The following is an 18856-nucleotide window of genomic DNA, read 5'->3' as shown; positions in this document are numbered from 1 at the left end:
AGGAGATGACCTTTGTAAATGCTTTCCTCCTCCTGCCTATTAGTTGACTTCAGTGAGATTTGTTTTTAACCATCAAGGACACAGTAATATTTGAAGAGAAAAAAGAAACTGCGGTCAAGCTGACACTGCATTGATTTATATCTTGTCTGAATATACATAGTAGATAGAGCCAAATCCTTGGATGCTGGAAGTTAGAGTAGAGGGCTGACTAATAGAGCTATGATGATTTATCTCAGCTGAGGGGTTGGCAGGAGTTAGCTGACATTTTCTTTGGCTCTGGACCACGGCATGATGTTGGTTCTCAGCTATCAACTTATCACCTTTTATGAGTAGATGAACAAGAAAAAAAATCTAGTTTTTGCCCTCCCTCAGTCTCTACCTAATCTTGCAAGTGATTGCAAACCCTGTGTTTTCGGTCATACTTATGTTAAAAATAATGATATCACTGTTGATCTGTATATGAAAATAGACTCACTTAAAGGTATTGATTGAACCATTGAGCTAAACAGACTTTTACTGAGGATCCAGCCCAGTGACCAAGTTACTTCCTGTTTGTTTGTTAGTTAGTTTTTCATTAAACCAATTTCTGTGTGGCCAAACAGATTTTCTGTCTACCTTATTCGTATCAGGCATTTTTAAGCCATTCTTACCATATTTAAGTGTATTTATTTTCTTGGGAGTCTAATGCAACCATTAGAGAAAATGAAATCAGATGGAAGTGGACTTCTCTTTGGTGGTGTTTTTCACCATCTGATTTCAAAAGTATTTTTTATCTGCTTTGCTTTTATCTGAGAAGAATACCTGTGAAATGTCAGCATTTTAATAGGAAGCCACTTAATGAAATTATTTTTTCCATTGATGAAACAGAGCATATTACCTGCTGTGGATGGATGGTGGGATCCAAAAAAGGGCCAAACTCTGGCCAGTTGTGACAACTCCCTGTGATGCCCACAGTGTGTGTCTGGATGCCTCTCAAGAGCAGTGTAGGAAACTGTCAAATATAGAATGTTAAGCAAAATGGTAGAAAGGGTATCTTTCATCAGTTTTGCTGGCTGCATCACTCCTGATGTCATGAGGCTAGGTGAGGTTTTTCTCTCATTTTTCAGCAGTTTTTATAAAAAGCACTGTGTCCTCTCAAGAGTGCCTTTGCCATCTAGTGCAAGAACCAGGACATCCAGCAGCACTGCTGTAATGTAACGGTCTGACTCTTTTGCAGTCCCTAATTTGCCATCTTTTTTTTTTTTTTTTTTTTTTTTTTTTTTTTGATTTGCTGATATTCTTGCAATTAAGGTTCTCAGATCTGTTTGGCAACTCACCATCTGCAAAAGAGGGCATAAGTGAACACTGGCTTTCTGTGTCTTCACAATGTCCTTAATTAGATTCATTTTAAGTCTGAGAGTTTTAATCAAGGGAATTACCTAAGGGTGGCTTTGTCTGCTCTTGCACTTTTAGTTATGTCTTCCAAAGGATTCGTAGTGTTTGATTATAAAATACTCCAACAGGAGTTTCGCTACATTGCTGTTAAGCATACTAAACCTTCCTGTTGTTGGGGTGGCTTGCTAGCTAGATTTATTATGCTAAGATAATGAAGGATCGCAGGCTGCACCTGTGTTGCAAAAAATACTTGCAGTTGTCTTTTCTTCCCGCCCTGTTGACAGGATTTCTTGAGCTCAGCCTTCAGCACATTCACCTTCTGTTACCCTGCAGCATTAATAGATTTCTGCCTTTTTTTTTTTTTTTTTTCTTTTTTTTTTTTTTTTTTTTCCCCACTGCAGAGCTCACAGGCCTACCGTATCCCCTTCCACCACAATAGCCCCTTCTGGGGTGTCATCTGCCACTAAGCAACAGCAGGAGAGAGTGGTAAAGGGCATCTGGGGTACAAAAGACAATGGTTTTGGTGCATGTCCTAAGTCACTGCTTTGCTGAGCCTCATTCGGGGCTCGCTGTCCCCTCAGCGTGCAGGAGAAGGGGACAATGACTTAGAGGACTGCGGAACCTGTGCAAGGGTCCTCACGTCACATAGCGTGCTGTGATATCTCATGGACTGCAGCTTTATGTAGGTGCTGCAATGGGGGAATTTAGCACACGGTTTGGCTGACAGCCTGCGTGGCAGCTGAGCCCGAAGTCTTTCTGCCCTCCCCGTGCCTAGATCCATAGCACAAGGAGAGCAAAAGTCACTCCTTTCGGAGCCCTGTGTACATGTGTAGGGTATTATTGCTCTGTTTATGTAGGATAGATCAGCTCAGGGGGGATAAAGTTACTCTGGCTTTGTCTTTTCTCAGTTTATTGGGAAAACTGGAGGGACAGGAATGAGCTAATGTCCTGAACAATATCTGATTTTAGCCTCATCTGGGAGTCAGCCCGTAAACATTTCTGGATCAAACTGATCAAGGGTTTTTCATTCTTACTCACTTCACATAAGTTATTTTAAAGAAACTCATACTTTTGGAAGATGCCTGTATGTTAGTTCTGGTGGTTGTGCTCTATGTAAAGAATGTTCTGACACTGTTGTACAATGGAGCCAGGCGGGAACATATTGAAGCACGCATATTCTGTTTTGTTTTAAGGCTCTGAGTCTGGAAGAATCATTTCTGAAATCAATCTTGCTCTCTTTAAACACAAAATAAATAAATGGCTCTGTTTGGCCAGGCTCGGCTCTCTCCCAGGACTTCGCGTTGTGCCTTGTAACCTTGTCCCTTCCGCTCCCGTGTGGATGTGCTCTATAAAATAAATAAATAGCTCTGCACTCCAGAAAGTGCCTTTTGCAGGGGCTCTCTCTCTCTCTCTCCCTGAACTTTAAGTCTTTTTCTATTAAAACCCATTTGGCTAATAAATTCCGTAGACAATCTGGGTGGTGGGGAATGTTTTTTGTGGCTAATATGTGAAATATTTGAAAACTGAGCTGTTAATACAATGCTCTGTTCTCGTGTCTTTCACCTCTGTGCTGATAGTAATGGAAAATTTTGAGTGCTAATACTCAGCTTCGGTGTTAGAGGAGGTATTAAAGCAATACCATGTGTGTTTCTGCTGGGTCACGGTATTCCTGCAGCTCTTCATCATTCCCAGGACTCCTGCACCCCCTCTTGCCCAGTCCTGAAGGCGCTTTGCTTTCCACCTCTTCACTGTTTACAGACTGTGCATGCTGCACTGCTGTGAGGCTGTCACCAATTGCCAGCTACTAAGCTGCTTTTTAAAATCGCCACTTAAATCCCTCTTCACCTTGCATAGCCCTGAATCTTCCTTCTTGTTTGCACCCTGCCATCCCCCTCGGCCTTCCCTAGGGAAAAGGATGCTGTTCTGCTTGCTGGGAGCTGTAGCTGGCAGTGAGGAAGAGCCGGGATGTGTCTGTTGTAATCTGATTTATGGATTCAGTGGGGAAAGTTCCAGCTAAAGTAAGGTGGTGTTGGATTAGCAGCAAGCCGCAGCACATCCCAGCAGGGCAGCAAATGCTTCATGCTTGGGTAGATAGAGGCAGATGCTAGCAGTGTATGTGTTAACAGAAGGGACTGGCTCAGGAGCAAAATTTGAGGGAAACAGGGCAAAAGGTGTCTTTACTCCTCTAGTTCATCAAGGATTAGGGAAAAAAGAGGAAAGAAGGTTTAAAAAAGAGGTAATGGCTCCTTGACAATGAAATATATATACTTAATTTATGATCTATGTGGTCCTTCCTCAAGTTTCAGTTAATGTGATCCCAGTGGAACAAGGGAGGGGTTTCACAATTGCAAAACAAGCTCAGAAACCCTTTAGGTGAGGTGATAAATCAGTTTAAAAAAATCGTATGGTACACATTAAGCTGTATAAAACCATTATCTGCAGATTGACCCACATAGTTGTTTGACTTCATCATCAGGAAACATTTCACGTGACTTATTTATAATGAGTAGTCTCATTAAGCACACATTATGTATAGGATATTTGCTGTCTTTATTGCTTTATTTGTTTTATGGAAAGCACCAGGATGTTGCTACAGCACCTCCAGTCACACAAGTGCAACAGTGCATAACTGAGAAAAAAATATTTATCATTTGAAAGTTTCTTTGAACTAAAACTTGGTATTAATCTTTGTGATAGCAATTACTGAAAGGTAAACTTGTTTCTTTCCTTTTTTTATTATTATTTTTAGTTTTAGTTATATAAAATTTTTGCAGCTCATGAGGTTTATGAGCAGAAAGTATTAAACAAATCTTAATATTCTTTTAGGCATGATTTTAAAATTCTGCTTTAAGATCTGTTTTATCCAGGCAATGTTTTGGCAGTGTCACTAAAGCTTAAAAAGAGTGTGCATATCCAACTTGTATGGTATTTATTATTTTTATTCCCAGATGTAAAATACAATCAGAGTATAGTTTTTCTGGTAACATATACATAGCTTAAGGGCTATATCCCAGGAGTGTTGCTACCCTCAAGCCAAGTTTTCCTGACATGAGAAATTCCATGCAAAGGTCAAACACAAGTGTTTCAAGTATTTTGCATTTATGGAGATATATACAAGAACAAACTTAGCTCCACTCTTTGTTTACACCCTGTGATAACCCACAAATATGATTAATATGACTGCCTAGAAGTATTCCTAGTCCCCAGTTAAGTGAACTAAAGTGTTCTCATTATTTTTCTGTTAGATATGCTGCAGCATATGAGGAGGCAGTGATTTAATTGTATATATTAAGAAATGGCATGTGTACTTAACCAATAGGTGAAACGTGGCTCAAGTGGAACAGCGTGACTGTGGCTCCTGGGTCAGTAACTCTTGCCCCAATGATATCTGGAAATTGCACCTTAGCAAGGAGCCTGGCACTCTAAAAATTTATAGAAGAAACTTGTGGCTGAATCAGTTGTGGAAGACAAAGGGCAGGAACTACACCTTGTTTGACAATATTTTATAGAGATACTGAAAGTGAAATTCATCTGTCCAGGTTTATGTCAATGGAGAGCAATAAACACTTTTGAGGTGTAGTTCATCTTTACACTGTTTTATAGAGTATGAACTGGGCTGTTGAAAGGTGTAACCATCTCCAATACAGGTGTCTGAACCCATGACAGGGGACTTTCTCAGTGCTGGCAAAGTGGTGACCTACACCAGAGACTCAGCTATGAGACTTTCCTTCTAGGCTACCCCAATATAAGTTTATTACAGCTGTCTTTTTATAGGTGTGTGGAACTGTCACTGACTTCCATGCAAAATACAAATGAATACAGGTTTGCATGAGTGCATAGCCTAAGCCACAGAGGTGTTACGGCATCTCACATAGCCTTGTATTATACCAGCCACATTTTTCCTTAATACCATGAAAAAAACAATCAATTTAACCATCATAGACCACATGTTTTTGTGGCATTTCCATTTGTACCTTCAAATTGCAAGTCCTGTTATTCATTCAGTACATATTGCGTAATTCCACTTACAGGGCTATAGAAACTTAAAGGTCTCTCCTTATCACATAAATGACTGTGAATAGCCACCTTAGTGAATGTGTTCTCCAAAGGTTTATTCCCCCAAAGTTCTAAATGTCTCCAGCAAAGTGCTTAGGGGGGGTGGAGGGGCGCGTGTCCCTTCAGCTCTGTTGGTATCACTCATATGGCACTGTAAATGAGCACAGGAATCTTACCCTGGGACTGGGACATCCTATATGTCATGGAGGTGTCGCACAGGCATTTCCAAAGGAATGAATATAAAAAACTTCTTCAAAGGCTGATGGAAGCTACTGTTCCCTTCAGAATACTCATCTCTCTGTTGTTTGGGCCTTTTTTTTTTTTTTTTTTTTTTTTCAGCTGGGAACAGTCATGCAAATTAGGATTTGTTTGCTCTGTTTGTTTATTCTGTGTGCTCTAGGGAAGCAAGAAATATAAATGGGAAAGTGCCTGTAAAACATATAATTAATAAACTGCTTTGTGTTACAGAAAGACTATGAAGTGTAGGTCTGAATATCCTGTGCTTTCAGGGTTTTGCAAATTAGAGCTTCAGTTATCCATGCAAGCAGACTTGAGCTGTATCATCTCTTCCTGGGATTTGAACATTGCCAAAACCCAAAGGTGTTGGCTCAGCCATGTTTGTTGATGACTCTTACAGTCTGAGTGAAGCTTGTGTATACATCTCTACAAGCCAGCCTGCCTCTGTGAGTTTTACTGGGTGGACATATGCATATTTTCCATCAAGTGTCATCATGTTATGTGAAGTCACAAATATTTGCTTGAAATGTTTAACATTAATTATAAATTCTGACATGACCTTTCAATCATTCCAACTGTACATATTCATCTGACCCACTGTAGGCTCATCTCTTCTTTCTTACTTTGGGTACTTTATGGTATTTCCTTAGAGTCTGAGCATCTCAGGATTTCGATCTGTTGTCACAAGACCCTTGTGAAGATGTTGGGAAAAGCTATCATCTCCATTTTAGAAATGAGGGAGGTGAAAGATGGGAGAGGTGGAGAACACGACAATGCTGCATAGAGATACGCCATTCAAGCCAGTTTGGAATAAGTGCTGCAGCAAAGGTAGTTAGCCCATGGGAGAGCTGTCAGCCCAGGCATGATGCCACATCTTTGTAAGACACTTCACTGTGACATGGTCAGCTCTTGGAGCAACCCTGAAGCTCTGTAACAAAGCACTGGATGACAGAACAGTGCCATTATTCTTTTATGGAAAGGGAAGAGATATCTAACAAATATTTACCATCACAGATAATGGAGTAATGTCAAGAAAAGCTTTTGATGTATTGTTTTGGCAGCCCGGACCACCTCTTGGCTCAGTTCTTAACCTTCAGCTTGGGGGCTGTGCTCAAGCTGTAGAGTAACAGGATGAGTGAGGTGTGTAGGAGCTGTCAAATCCACAGTCTGCTCTGCTGTCACCGTTGTTGCCGAGAACTGAGCTTCAGGGACAGCTACATTTAGAGGCTACACATTCTGTATTCCTTTGAATTGTCTTTAATCCATGATAGAAGCATCTAAAATAGGATACGGTATAATTAAAGAATAAGCAAAACCAGAGAAAGCCTGAAGTTTTCCCTCCCACAGATCCATACTATGTATACGTATTTTTATACAGACTTTTCAATACCTCCTTCATGCCTCTGGCACCTGAGCTTACCCCAGCTATACAGATCTCTGCTGCATAAATAGCTCTCCGTTCTTGTCCCCAGATAATCTGAACCCATTGCTGTTCAACACCTACCCTTTCTTGCTGTGCCACCTGCACCACAGTCTGGCTGTGGTGGTGTTCCTCTCACTGGCGTGGTACCAGCCTGGGCTTTCCTGAGTGAAGCCTGGGCCTTGCATTAGCTGGGAGTGGAAGTGGGGTAAGGGAGCACTCTAGTTTGGGGCTCTATTTTCACCCACAGGAGGTCCCTCACATTGCCTTCTTCCCTTCTCTGTCCTAACTTCTTAGAGAGGAATATTTGCATTTGGACAAACATTTCCCATTTTCAAACTGTTCGTCTATTCCACTGTCATGGTGGAATAGGTTACCAGAGAAGCCATCCAAGAGGGAAGGGCAGTGCTTTCTAACACTGGATAGCCACCTAGAAAGATTTAAATGTCTTGACAGTAGCAGAATGGCAGTACTGCAGTGAAGGACAGGAAATAAGCAGGAGACTGAATCCAGTCATCTGTTGTTACAGAAAATACTATCATGTAATATCTCACTTAAAAACTTGAAAATGATTCACTGTCACCCCTCCTCTCTACTACCATCCTGTGTTGGTCACTGCGACTGGGTAAACATGATAGGACAAAGCATGACACACAAATAACCACTATTTAAAAATTAAGCTCTGTTAGAAAGTTGGGTTAACAACTCATCAGAGAATTTGTACTCTATCTGGATTTCACCTTTTACTGTGAAACAGGATTGTGGGTGGCGATCTGCTGCATGTCTGCACGGCTGAGCCTTTAATTGCAAGCTCAGTTCAGGCCTGTTTGCTAATGAACCAATTTATGTCACATTTGACATTAGCAGACTTACTTTATTTAGATGGTTCACAAAACTGTAGAGTGGCCATAGCAGATAGAACAAAATTCCCAAAGGATTTTTGTACCTCTGCAGCTGATAGAGGTCTGCGGCTGATATTTAGAGATAAAGTGGGGTAACTCATCAAGCACAGAGTGCTATTTCCCTTGGAATATCTTTCTTGCAATCAGCAGTTTAGGGGCTTCTTAAGCTTGTGGTTATGGATGGGCAGTTACTTGTGATAGACTGGAACTCATTAAAATAAGAGTTAGATAAGTGGAACGAAATTCTGTTGTCAGATACGTTAGAGTAAATCTAGATTTACACTGGTGTAACAACACAGGCTTTGGTTCCTCCTTCTCTTCCGTGCTAGCAAGTCTTTAAAACTTGAATGTTTGAATCCTCTTCTGGATGTATATATATATATTTGAAATAAAGAAAGAACTGGTTTGCTGATAAAATCTTGGCATTTACTTTGTCAATTCTTAACTGTAGCAATGAAGTTTTTACTTATCAGATATATACTTATCAATTTTCTGGTGTAGCATATAGGCTTATTCTACTTGAATATAATCTGATCAGCTATGAATTTTCCCCACTTGTAGATGTGTGCAGAAATTGTGCTTTTAGAGATTTAACGGGTTATTTAAATAGTGATTTTTTTCTGCTTTCTTTTGCAAAATTCAAATTGTGACTAACTTTCTGAAGTATCAGTTCTATGGAAACTGTCATAAAAATGCTTTTTGGACCAAATCTTTCTATTTTTCTCATTTTTTTATTGATATTTTTGTATATTATTTGAGGCTGACTGAAGTTGTGGAGTTCTTGTAAGATTATTCACAGTTTTCTATCCATTTAATAATAGAACCTCTTATAAGACCTCTTTTTTTTTTTTTTTTTTTTTTTTTTTTCCAGCGAGATCAATAGCAAAATTGATTTTGGAATAAAAGTAGAATGGTCTCCTCTAGTTCATCACCTCTGAAAATTAAATAATTTGAATTAGGTTTGTGGTTCCATAGCATTCACAGCAGTAGTTTAGCATAGCGCATGTTTATCGGATTTTTAGATGTGCTTAACTGCTGTTAAGCAGTAATGTCCCAGAAAAGGGAACTTGTTAACTGATCAATTTACTAAACCAAGCTTGACATCTATATTCATTTATATCTGATTATTGTACTACCATCAAATGGCATTTTGGACATAGAAATTCTATATTATTTTTGTTTTGACTGTGTTTAGCAGTGATAATCTACAGCATGACTACAGTTATGTAGAAGTGAGCTGATTTGAGTTCATAGATAATTAACAGAATTGTCAACTTAATTCTAAGCCCTTATTACTGGTAAATTTACATAAAATGCACAAAATCATGTCTGATCTGAGGCAAAACTGTGTGTTTTCAGAAAAAAATGCAATTTTTTTCTCAAATAACTTCTGAGTTCTGGTTTGCTCAAAGTGCACCATATGAAAAATCACCTTGGTTTCACCAAAGTAGATTTAGAAATACTTGTTACGTTCCTAAATTTCGTTGAGATCTATTAAGGTGTACTATAGTGTGTAACAGTGCAATATGATTTCAGATTCCACAATTTCCCACGCTCAGTGTTTAGAAACTTTTTATTTTGAAACTGAGGGTGTAAGAAAATAATAATGAAAAACATATATTTTATTGTATTCCAGAGCATTTGGAATTATTTTATTTTGGGTAAGACAGGAGGTGGGGAAACTGCCTGTTATTTCAGGCTTTCAGTTGGGTGCAAAACCAGAATATTGTGATAATAACATATTTTATGCTCTTATTTTAGTAAAGAGTATATTCCAGGAATCCAAGTGTAAGTACAGGTTGAAGCTGTTGATATTCAAGGTGGTTTAAACACGACTGTTTTAAAAAAAATATACATCTCTAAAGCATAAAAAATTTACTGTTAGCATTTGTTTTTTAACATGTTCCATGCCCTTCAGTCTATTCAGTTCCATAGCCTTCAGTTTATTCAGACCCTTCCCTAGTTGTGTTGCAATCTTTACACTTTTTTTCTTAGCTTATTATTTCTGTTTATTATTTCTGTTTATTCATCACTGACTGAAGATACTGTCACACTTGCAGAAGCTTCACATTTATCTCGCTTTCTGAGCAAGAGCCAGAAGACCCCAGCTGTCATGAAATTGAAGAGGCTGGATAATAACAAATAGCTGCTCGTCCTTGCCATTAGTCTCTGAGCAGTCCAAGCTGACATGAAACACTAACTGCCAGTCTAGCAGTTAGGGATACATCACAGGACTACAAAGCCCTGGATGTGCATAACGTTTTAGTAGCTAAAAGGTATCTAAAAAGTAGCTAAAATTTTAGACCAAATTCAAGTTCCAAACCCAAGTAGGCGATTCATAAAGCCCATGCCCATTCCCATCCCTCTTTTCCTCAAGACTTTAAGCACCATAGTTTTCAGAAGTAAATCTCACATCCTTTGCGCTGAAACTTCTTTCATTTCTTCCTGTACCACTGGCCACCTTTGGCAGATAGGATGGAGACTTTCTGTCTGAATCTTGTTCATTGCTGCTAGTCATAGCACTCTCCTGGGAGGTGGATTTGATCTTCAGAGTGAAACCTGTGTTGAACTCTGAATTTCTGTTCACAAAAATGCAACTCTGTTAAGAGCATCTCATCTTCTATCCATCTTTTGAGGGGAAAGGATGAAGAAATCATCTCTACCCAGAGACAAATTGGGTATGTAAGTAGAGGAGAGGGCTGTAGGCAATGTATTATAACCTCTTTGAGGTGCATAGGTCAGGCAGGCACCTGCAGTAGGAGACAGGATATTTCTGAAATACCCTTTTATCTCCCTTACTACTAGCATTCCACCCTGCCTCTAGCCAATGTGCTGCTTTTTCTTACTTTTATTCTTAGGCATTTTCATGACCTTCATTCCAGGAACCAGATAGGCAACTCTTAGTGTCACCACACATTTATTGATTTCCAAGTAATTCCACTGTACTGCTCTCAAAGTGTGGCAGAAATGGTGATGATGATATGCAGCATCACCTTACAGGCACCAGAAAACCCCCTGTGTACTGATCTTATTCAAAGTGGAGCTCAGAGAGATGCTGGAAAATAGATCAGTGATTCCACAGAAAATTAGATTTTTAATTAAGTCCAGAGCAGTGTATCATATCAACATGACAAAGCATCTGTAAGCAACTAGCATGTCTTGTTAGTTGGAGAAGCATTGTGGAAATTTTTTGGTTTTGTTTTTGGAAGAATGTAATAAAATTGTAGGTACAGGTAACAGTTATGGACTTAAGTTGACAGTATTTTTTAAATGCATTCACTAGGTTTTCTTTTGAGATACATTACATATGAAAATAAGGAGCAATTTCTACCTGTATCTACAAACTGGGTGGGTGAGCAGCAATAACTGGAGTTATGATAGGGTCTAATATTGCATCCATCCTGTGCAAAGCTGCAGGAACTTTGCCTAAATCTTTGCAGATGGACATTTCATTGCTAATTTGTGGAAGGAAAAAAATGGGAGATGCATTAATTAGTAACAAGAAATTGTGTTGCTTAGTCAAATTAATCCAAAATAGAAAATCAAGGTGATTTAAAATACTTTGGGAGGCTCAGCAACGTCATGGCATGGAATTTCACTGAACTTTAGCTCAGTTACATTCTACTTTCTAAGGACAGTAATATGCATTGGCAAAAATGGTCCATCTTATTTTGACTGATTGCCTCTTCATTTGATAGAGTGGCTGTGAGAAAAGATTTAGGTGTCACTGTGAGTAGCTCATGAATTAGATTTCAATTCCTTATAAAATAATTGAATAAATACCCAGAGATTAAATCAGTAAAATCTAGAGGGTAATAGAACTTTGAGTAAACAAGCAGCATGATTTTTATAGAGAACAAATCATGCAAGACACACTTAATTGCTTATTTTGATAGAATTACTAAATTATTAGCTGCTGCTTATATATATTTTTTTTGAGATAGACTTTCAAAAACATTAAGAGCTGTTAGGCACCCAGCTCCTGCTGATTTTAAGAGCTTGCTACATTATCTCCTGAAGTTTTAAAGAAAAGTTCATGTTAATTGGCTTGGAGTTTAGTCTTGCTACATGACTTTTTAGACCCCCAGGAATGACTGTGCCCAGATGGATATATGTTGAGTTACAGAGGGATGCTGGCACTACTTCCAGAAACATTACTGCATGCAGACTTGGTTGATATTTTCATTAATGATTGAGAAGTTAGGCTCGAAGCAGCATGCCAATGAAATGTGTAGGCCAAAATTCACTAAGCCATTAGCATTAATATGATAATATGATACTGTAGAACAAAGACTGCCTCAAAAAAACCCTCATCAATCCCCCCTGAAAAGCAAAGAACAAAGCAGAAATGTTATGAGAATAACAGATTTTAAATACTTTTGGTGACAAATTCCAGATACCAGCTGGAGAAGAAAGAGGACTTTGACAACTCTTCTGACAAATAGTGATGCTCCAAAAATATGTTACATTATACTGAATATTTTTCAGAATTCTTTCAGTTCTTCTATTTACTCTGTGAAATGAAGCAATTTCAGGCACAACTAATGCAGCCAGATCAAAGAAAGAATATAGTAGGGTTGAGGTCTAATAACACACTTTTATAAAACAGGTATTTTCTCTTCCAAAAGAGAAAGGAGGTGTTTCTGGGATATTTTATGGGGCAGAAGGAAATGTATGGAAGATAGCCATAGGACTGAATTGGGACCAGTAATTCAGATGGACTTACAGTGAAACTATAAGGAATTGGATGGAGAAAATAGCAAGCACAAAACCAATGAAAATATGAAGCAAATGAATGGGAGTTTAATGGAGAAAATTGTATGGAAGTGTATTAAAAGTTGAGTTGTACTACTTTACAACCAATCAGTTTGAAAGGAAGTGATTCTAAGAACCATGGCAAAATCAGCAGTTAATTAAAAATTTAAAAATAGAAGAGAATATATATATATGTATGTATTTCTTCCCAAATAGCTGCTTGGTCTGTGCATGGAGCATATACTCTCGTTTCCCTTCAGATCGTATATCTTGATGATTAATTGGGGCCCTCCAAGATTTCAGGCTGTGGTTCTTATAAGGCCCTGCCTTAGGTAGAATTACCACAAATGAAATAATGAATTTAATGGAGTCAGTGTGAGTTGATGTCAGTGGGGGCAACAATACCACAACTTAATATGATTTATTGGCAAAGAAAATAAAGGAAAATGAAACACTCTGAAGGATGAACTTAAGTAAACTCCGGTATTGAGTGAAATGTCTTATTCTCCATGCTTCCAGTCAATTAAAGAGCCCATGGAGGTATACAGCAACATAAAGTTTGGTTCTAAAAGATCATTGGAGTTAAAATAAATGAGTCTTCTCTGGTCAGTACTATCTACTTGCAGATCTGAAGTCTGAAGATGTGGAATATATCAGCTGCTAGTCTCTGAGATAATAGATGTAAATCTCAGTTATACAGCAAAATCTGTACCAGTTTGAAAAGTGGCCTGAAAGGATAAATTTCAAGTAACTGTTTTCAACCATGTGCATAACAAAACAAGAGAAAAGAACAATACAGAGCATAAAACAAGGTTTCTTATAAATTACAAAATAAACTAATGTGGAACTATTTCTCAAATAGTTATTCATTTAAAGAACATTGCAGTATACCTAAGATTAGGATTCTATTTCTAAATTTCTGTTAGTTTGAATCAATCAACACTTAATTTCACCATGGATAGAATTTAATGCCTTTTTAATTGCCCTTTTGTGATGTCATGTAGCTCTCAAGAGAGAGGCAGCTTGAGGTGAGGCAGGCTACTTGAAAGCATATAAAATCACACAAGACACACGTCAAGTAGGTGAATCTCACACATTATTGGCAACAATTAACACAGAATTACACAGTCTCACAAGATCCTTTTGTAGCTCTACACAGTTAACTTTTGTTTTTGCCACTGTGGATACGTCAATAGCTCCTGAAGCACTCCAGTCAGCTACCTGTTTTTCAAATCATTTATGACTATTTTGAATTGCACAGGTGCCAGCAGATATTCTTAACAAACTTCACTGAATGCTTTCTTCTACAATGAAAACTTGTCTTTTATTACTATCCTTCATTTTTGATTCTTGGCAAGCTGTTAACTCTTTGATTGATCTCTCCTCTTAACTCCTGAGAGTACAATTTCTTAAAGACACTTTGGTAAAAGACCTTATTAACATTTTTGTAAATACAAGCAGAATAACCAACCTCCTGTGAATTCTTGTTGTCTCATCTAAAGGAAGAGCCTTCAAAAGTTAGTGAAGAATGCCTTCTGTACATTAAACCCTTGACTTTTCTCTGTTTTGCCACATCTTTGTACTACATCTAGTAATTTACTCCTTTGCATAGTTTTTTTTTTTTTTTTTTTTTTTTTTTTTTTTAGAACACAGATCGTCTCTGCTGTAGCTCCAGAGGTCCTTCTAAAGCTCTTTTTAAAGTTATTACAGCTGATAATCTGAAATTCCTGACTCTGATTCACTTCAATGGAGGGGGAATTCATTGGATCCTTAAAGTGAAAAAAAAAGATGCAGAATCAAGAAATGGGGAAAGACAGCAAGACTGTAAAGAAGGAAAAAAGATAATAAAGAAGAAGAAAACAGGCCATGAGAGTATTAAATGCAAGCCTTTGGCAACTACTTAATGCTGTCTATATCTGCAGCTTAACACCTATTAGACAGTGGCCAAGTAAAGATTTTATTTTACCTTGGATTTTATTGTTAGCCATCCACTGACATTTCCACTTGAGGATTTATTGCTTCATGACTTGACCTGGGAAAGGTCATTAAAAATAGGAATGGTCCTTTTTCATTAAGTGTGTCATCCTTTAATCCTTTAGTGAAAAGGATGTGCCTATTAATGGTACGTGTGCCCATTCCATGGCATTCTGCTGGATCTCTTGTATATGAACAAGTGAGCTGCTGAAGTGATTCAGCTTCCCTGAAGTCAGATTTGCATTAAGGATTTTTTTTTTTTTTTTTTCTATCAGTAATACAGACATACAAGAAGGTGCAAAATAAATCACAACTGTGCAGTTACTGGTATTTTAACTATAGATAAGATCAAAATAGATTGTCAACAGAAAATGTTGCTGTTTACAGATGTGAATCATTGGTGCTTTAGTAAATGTTTGGAGTTCTTTTCTACCTAAGGTCTCATTATACATAAATAAATCCCTCTATATGTACTTAATCATGATCAAAATGTGTAGAAATATCACCCAAATTCAGATAGAATGAAGCACAGATCCGATATTAGATCCATTCTAGAGTGAGACTGGGGAAAGTCATACTTTTTATTAACAAGGAAACTCTGTTTCTGACCTATTTGTTTCCAGAGAACACCTTCCTGATTGTGAATAAAAGAGCAGAAATGAAAGCATAATTGCTAAAGTCATTGAGAAGAGTCCTCTGATCAATTCTATTACCAGTCAAAACTTGTTATATACAATTGCAAAAATGTGACTAAAACTCATTAACTTCCAGAACAAAAGTGAATTGTTCTTGGCTATTTCTGCTTTCAGAAATGTGTGTTGTAGCATACTTTATCACTATTGTTATTAATATGTTCTAGAAAACTTAAGTAAGACTCATTTTTAAGATTTATCTAGTGGTATCTTCTACAACTGCCTTTGGAATCCATTCTTGGTTCTAATCATCACTGGCCTGGGACTTCTACCTGGACACTCAGCCAACATTTCCTTTTGCTTGGTTCTTGAACCCCCAGTAATATCCTCTTCTTTGTCATGTATTCTGTGCTGGGTAGAAGATAATCTTACCCAATAATTCTTATTTAAATGGTAGGTATAGATAAATTTGCATGCATGTGTGAATGTGGGATTCTCTTTTTCTTGTTGTTTCTGTTGGGCAATGTACTTAGGTAGGAGTGTTTTTTTTTTTTTTCCTTTTCTTTTTCTTTTTTTTTCTTTTTATTTTTGTCGGAGGTTGATGACAGAATACGTTATATTTGTTGGTCACCTCATGCAGTTACATGAAGGACAGTGCTTTAGAAATAAATCTATTTATATTTATCTACTTATTTATTTCTTGTGGTGTTTCTCCAGAGATTGATTCAATTGACCATTTATTTTATTTGTGCTTCATTTGTTAAGATTCTTTTAAAATTGGTAATGTGTTTTTGTAATTCTGGAAGCTTTGATCTAACCTGTTGCCTGTGTCAAGAAGGCTATCACTTTTTGGTAGTTTGTGAGTACTCAGTCCAAATTGTGTTATCTGTTTTATATCAGTGCTTCACAATTACACCTATCTGTTAGAAGTGTTGTAAAAGAATCCTAGGGTTCAGAAGATGAGATCATTATTTACACAATGTTGAGAAAGAAAATTTATGCTGCACATTTGCATTTTTATGGTCAGACTCCACCCATTTTATAGAGAAGGACATAGTACTCTTGTGGTGGTGCTGGTGATGTCAGTGCAGATGAACCACTGAACAGATAATACTTTGTGTAGGTGACATATGGAAAGGTACCAGAAATTCTCTTTCACTGCTTTACTCAGTGTCCTAAGAAATGCCATGCTATGGAATGCAGGACAGTATGCTGGTGCAGATGCATAGCCAACACTAATCCATAGATCTTAAAGAGGTTGTAAAGAGAAGTCTGGGACATGTGACAGAAAAGGTCTTTTTGCCATTATCAGAGTCTTTTATTCAACATTTCCTGGAATGGCAATAATAACCTTTGGTTCTTCCATGCAGAGCACTCAGGAGACATTGTAAATACTTCTTATAACAAACTTGATGCATGCAAGATAAAGCTGTATTGGGCAAAACCAGAACATGTTGACAGAAGCAGGATTAGACCTGCTCGTGAGTCCTATTGGTTTCATTTCCATGCTTACATACCAGAAACCACTCTTCCTTAAGGATATGAGGCTTCTGGGCTCTTATGAAGTCCTTTCCAAGCTTGCCTAACCTCTCTGTGGGTAAAGTAGTTTCAGGAGTTCTGCTCATTCTTATGAAAGTAAACTAATTGAGGTTTTTCAAACTTTAGATTAGCCATTTAATGTACCATGACCCTTTAAGAACAAGCCAAGTACACATTCTGTCCCACTCTTCCATAACTTATTAGAGAGCTGTTCTGGATTTCAAAACCTCCCTGGGGACCAGAGAACACTGACTTGTGCCAGGGAAAACAAACCAGGGAGTTGAAGGGATTGTAAGAAAAGGGCTTGCTTCTCACTGCCCAGGAAATAGGAAGAGAAAAGCCAAAACTCTGTTTGGGATTGGAAGTAAAATAAAAATTTCACACCCTCTATACCTTTTCTCCCTGAGATTGTCAAAACCATTTTTTAAAATTAGTAAAGCAGATGTGGCTAACCATATCAATTTGAATTTCCTGCATAGTCTTAATTGTTTTCTGTAAAAGTTTTGCCTCTCTTACTGGTCTAGGAAGTGTTCTCTTCCACACTAGGTATGGACAGAGAAGAGGACAGTCTTCTCTCCAGCATATAAAGATATAAAAAAGTGTTTCATGAAAAGGCACAACACTGTTTTTAATAATAGGAGACAGGCAGTGCAAGACATGCCCTATTTTTTACATAGGAGGCTACTGTTGTGAGCATTGATCAAGTTGTTCAGGAGCTCTCACTCACACATGGGGCAGGAAACCGGGGGCTTTCATATCTCAGCTCTGTGTTAATACCAGATGCTTTTCTCTGCATTTGTGATCATAGTTACTAGGATACAAGGAGGTTAAAAAAGTAATTATATATAGCTTTCTACTTCTGTTCCATTCAGATTAGCCCAGAAATGCCCATTCCATCTGCAGCCATGTATGGGGTTGCCATCCAGACCTTTAAACAAATGTTATTGTGATTTTTTCTTGCTAGTTTCCTGTCAGCTCACAGAAATGTCCTCAGCAAGGAGTTTTTGGAGAAAATGTTGCAGGCAGTGTTGGGAGGACACAAAGAAGTGTCTAGCTTAATCAGGCATATTTTATAGCTGTTAGTAGAGCAGAAGGTAGATGTTAGAAGGAGTGTTCTTGCTCTCCTGAGGGTCTGGAAATATGGGGTTAAACACCTTCATGCTAGGAATATAAAAACCCTTTCACTCTAGTCTGTAGGTGCCATATAAGAAGAAGCTTTACTTTTTTTTTTTTTTTTTCTTTAAGACATCTTAAAAAGCAAAAATGAAGGGTCAGTCTAGGTGGGTGTGCAGAAAGGAATGATTTATGCTGCAGTCCCGGAAGGTGTAATGCCAGCTGTGATTCTCAGTCTAAGCCATACCTCTAGGAGAAGCTTAAATCTGAGGGAATGTGTGAGTTTGGGCACAGATATTCTAGGGCATTTTGCCCTCTCTGGTTTCCACTTGCTCAGTACACTGGTTGCTCTGATTCCCAGCCTCAGCTGCTTCACTTGTCCTGACTGAATCTTGTAGGTCAAGCATCTGATTCTGTTTTGAGAAATCCACGGTCGTCACTGTGTTCCCAAGAATGCAGCAATGCTGAGTGTCTCCAGGCTCTTCCTTTTTCTTAGGTATCTGTATGGTGCCCCTCCCACTCTATAAGCTGACATAACAGAATACCGAAAGTAAAACCCAAAGCAACCCACAATAGTTCTGTGATATCAGTAGAACTATACATTATTTATGCACGCTTGAATTTTAATGAAGAGGAATGCCATTTACTCATTAGTTTAGAAACCAAAAATAGCCACCACTTGTATGATGACTCTGAGCTGTCTCCCTTTCCAGATATTACATTTTTATTCTACTTCCCAGACAGAAGATATTAAATGTCAATGTTTGACAGGCACTTTTTTATTTTTTTTATTTTTATTTTTTACTCTACCCGTAAGTAATGCATATCAGCACTTACTGTAAGGGGTGATTGCG

At 38.0% G+C, this 18856-nt stretch overlaps 1 protein-coding gene across 16 annotated transcripts in view; it reads left to right on the top strand.

The window, feature by feature from the left end:
* Nucleotides 1-18856, top strand: part of DLG2 (discs large MAGUK scaffold protein 2) — a 1027745-nt gene that overhangs the window by 163079 nt on the left and 845810 nt on the right. The gene's annotated exons all lie outside the window — the stretch shown is intronic.

Source organism: Oxyura jamaicensis, chromosome 1 (genome assembly GCF_011077185.1).
Source record: "Oxyura jamaicensis isolate SHBP4307 breed ruddy duck chromosome 1, BPBGC_Ojam_1.0, whole genome shotgun sequence".
NCBI classification, from domain to species: domain Eukaryota; kingdom Metazoa; phylum Chordata; class Aves; order Anseriformes; family Anatidae; genus Oxyura; species Oxyura jamaicensis.
This window is presented reverse-complemented; position numbering and strand designations above follow the sequence as displayed.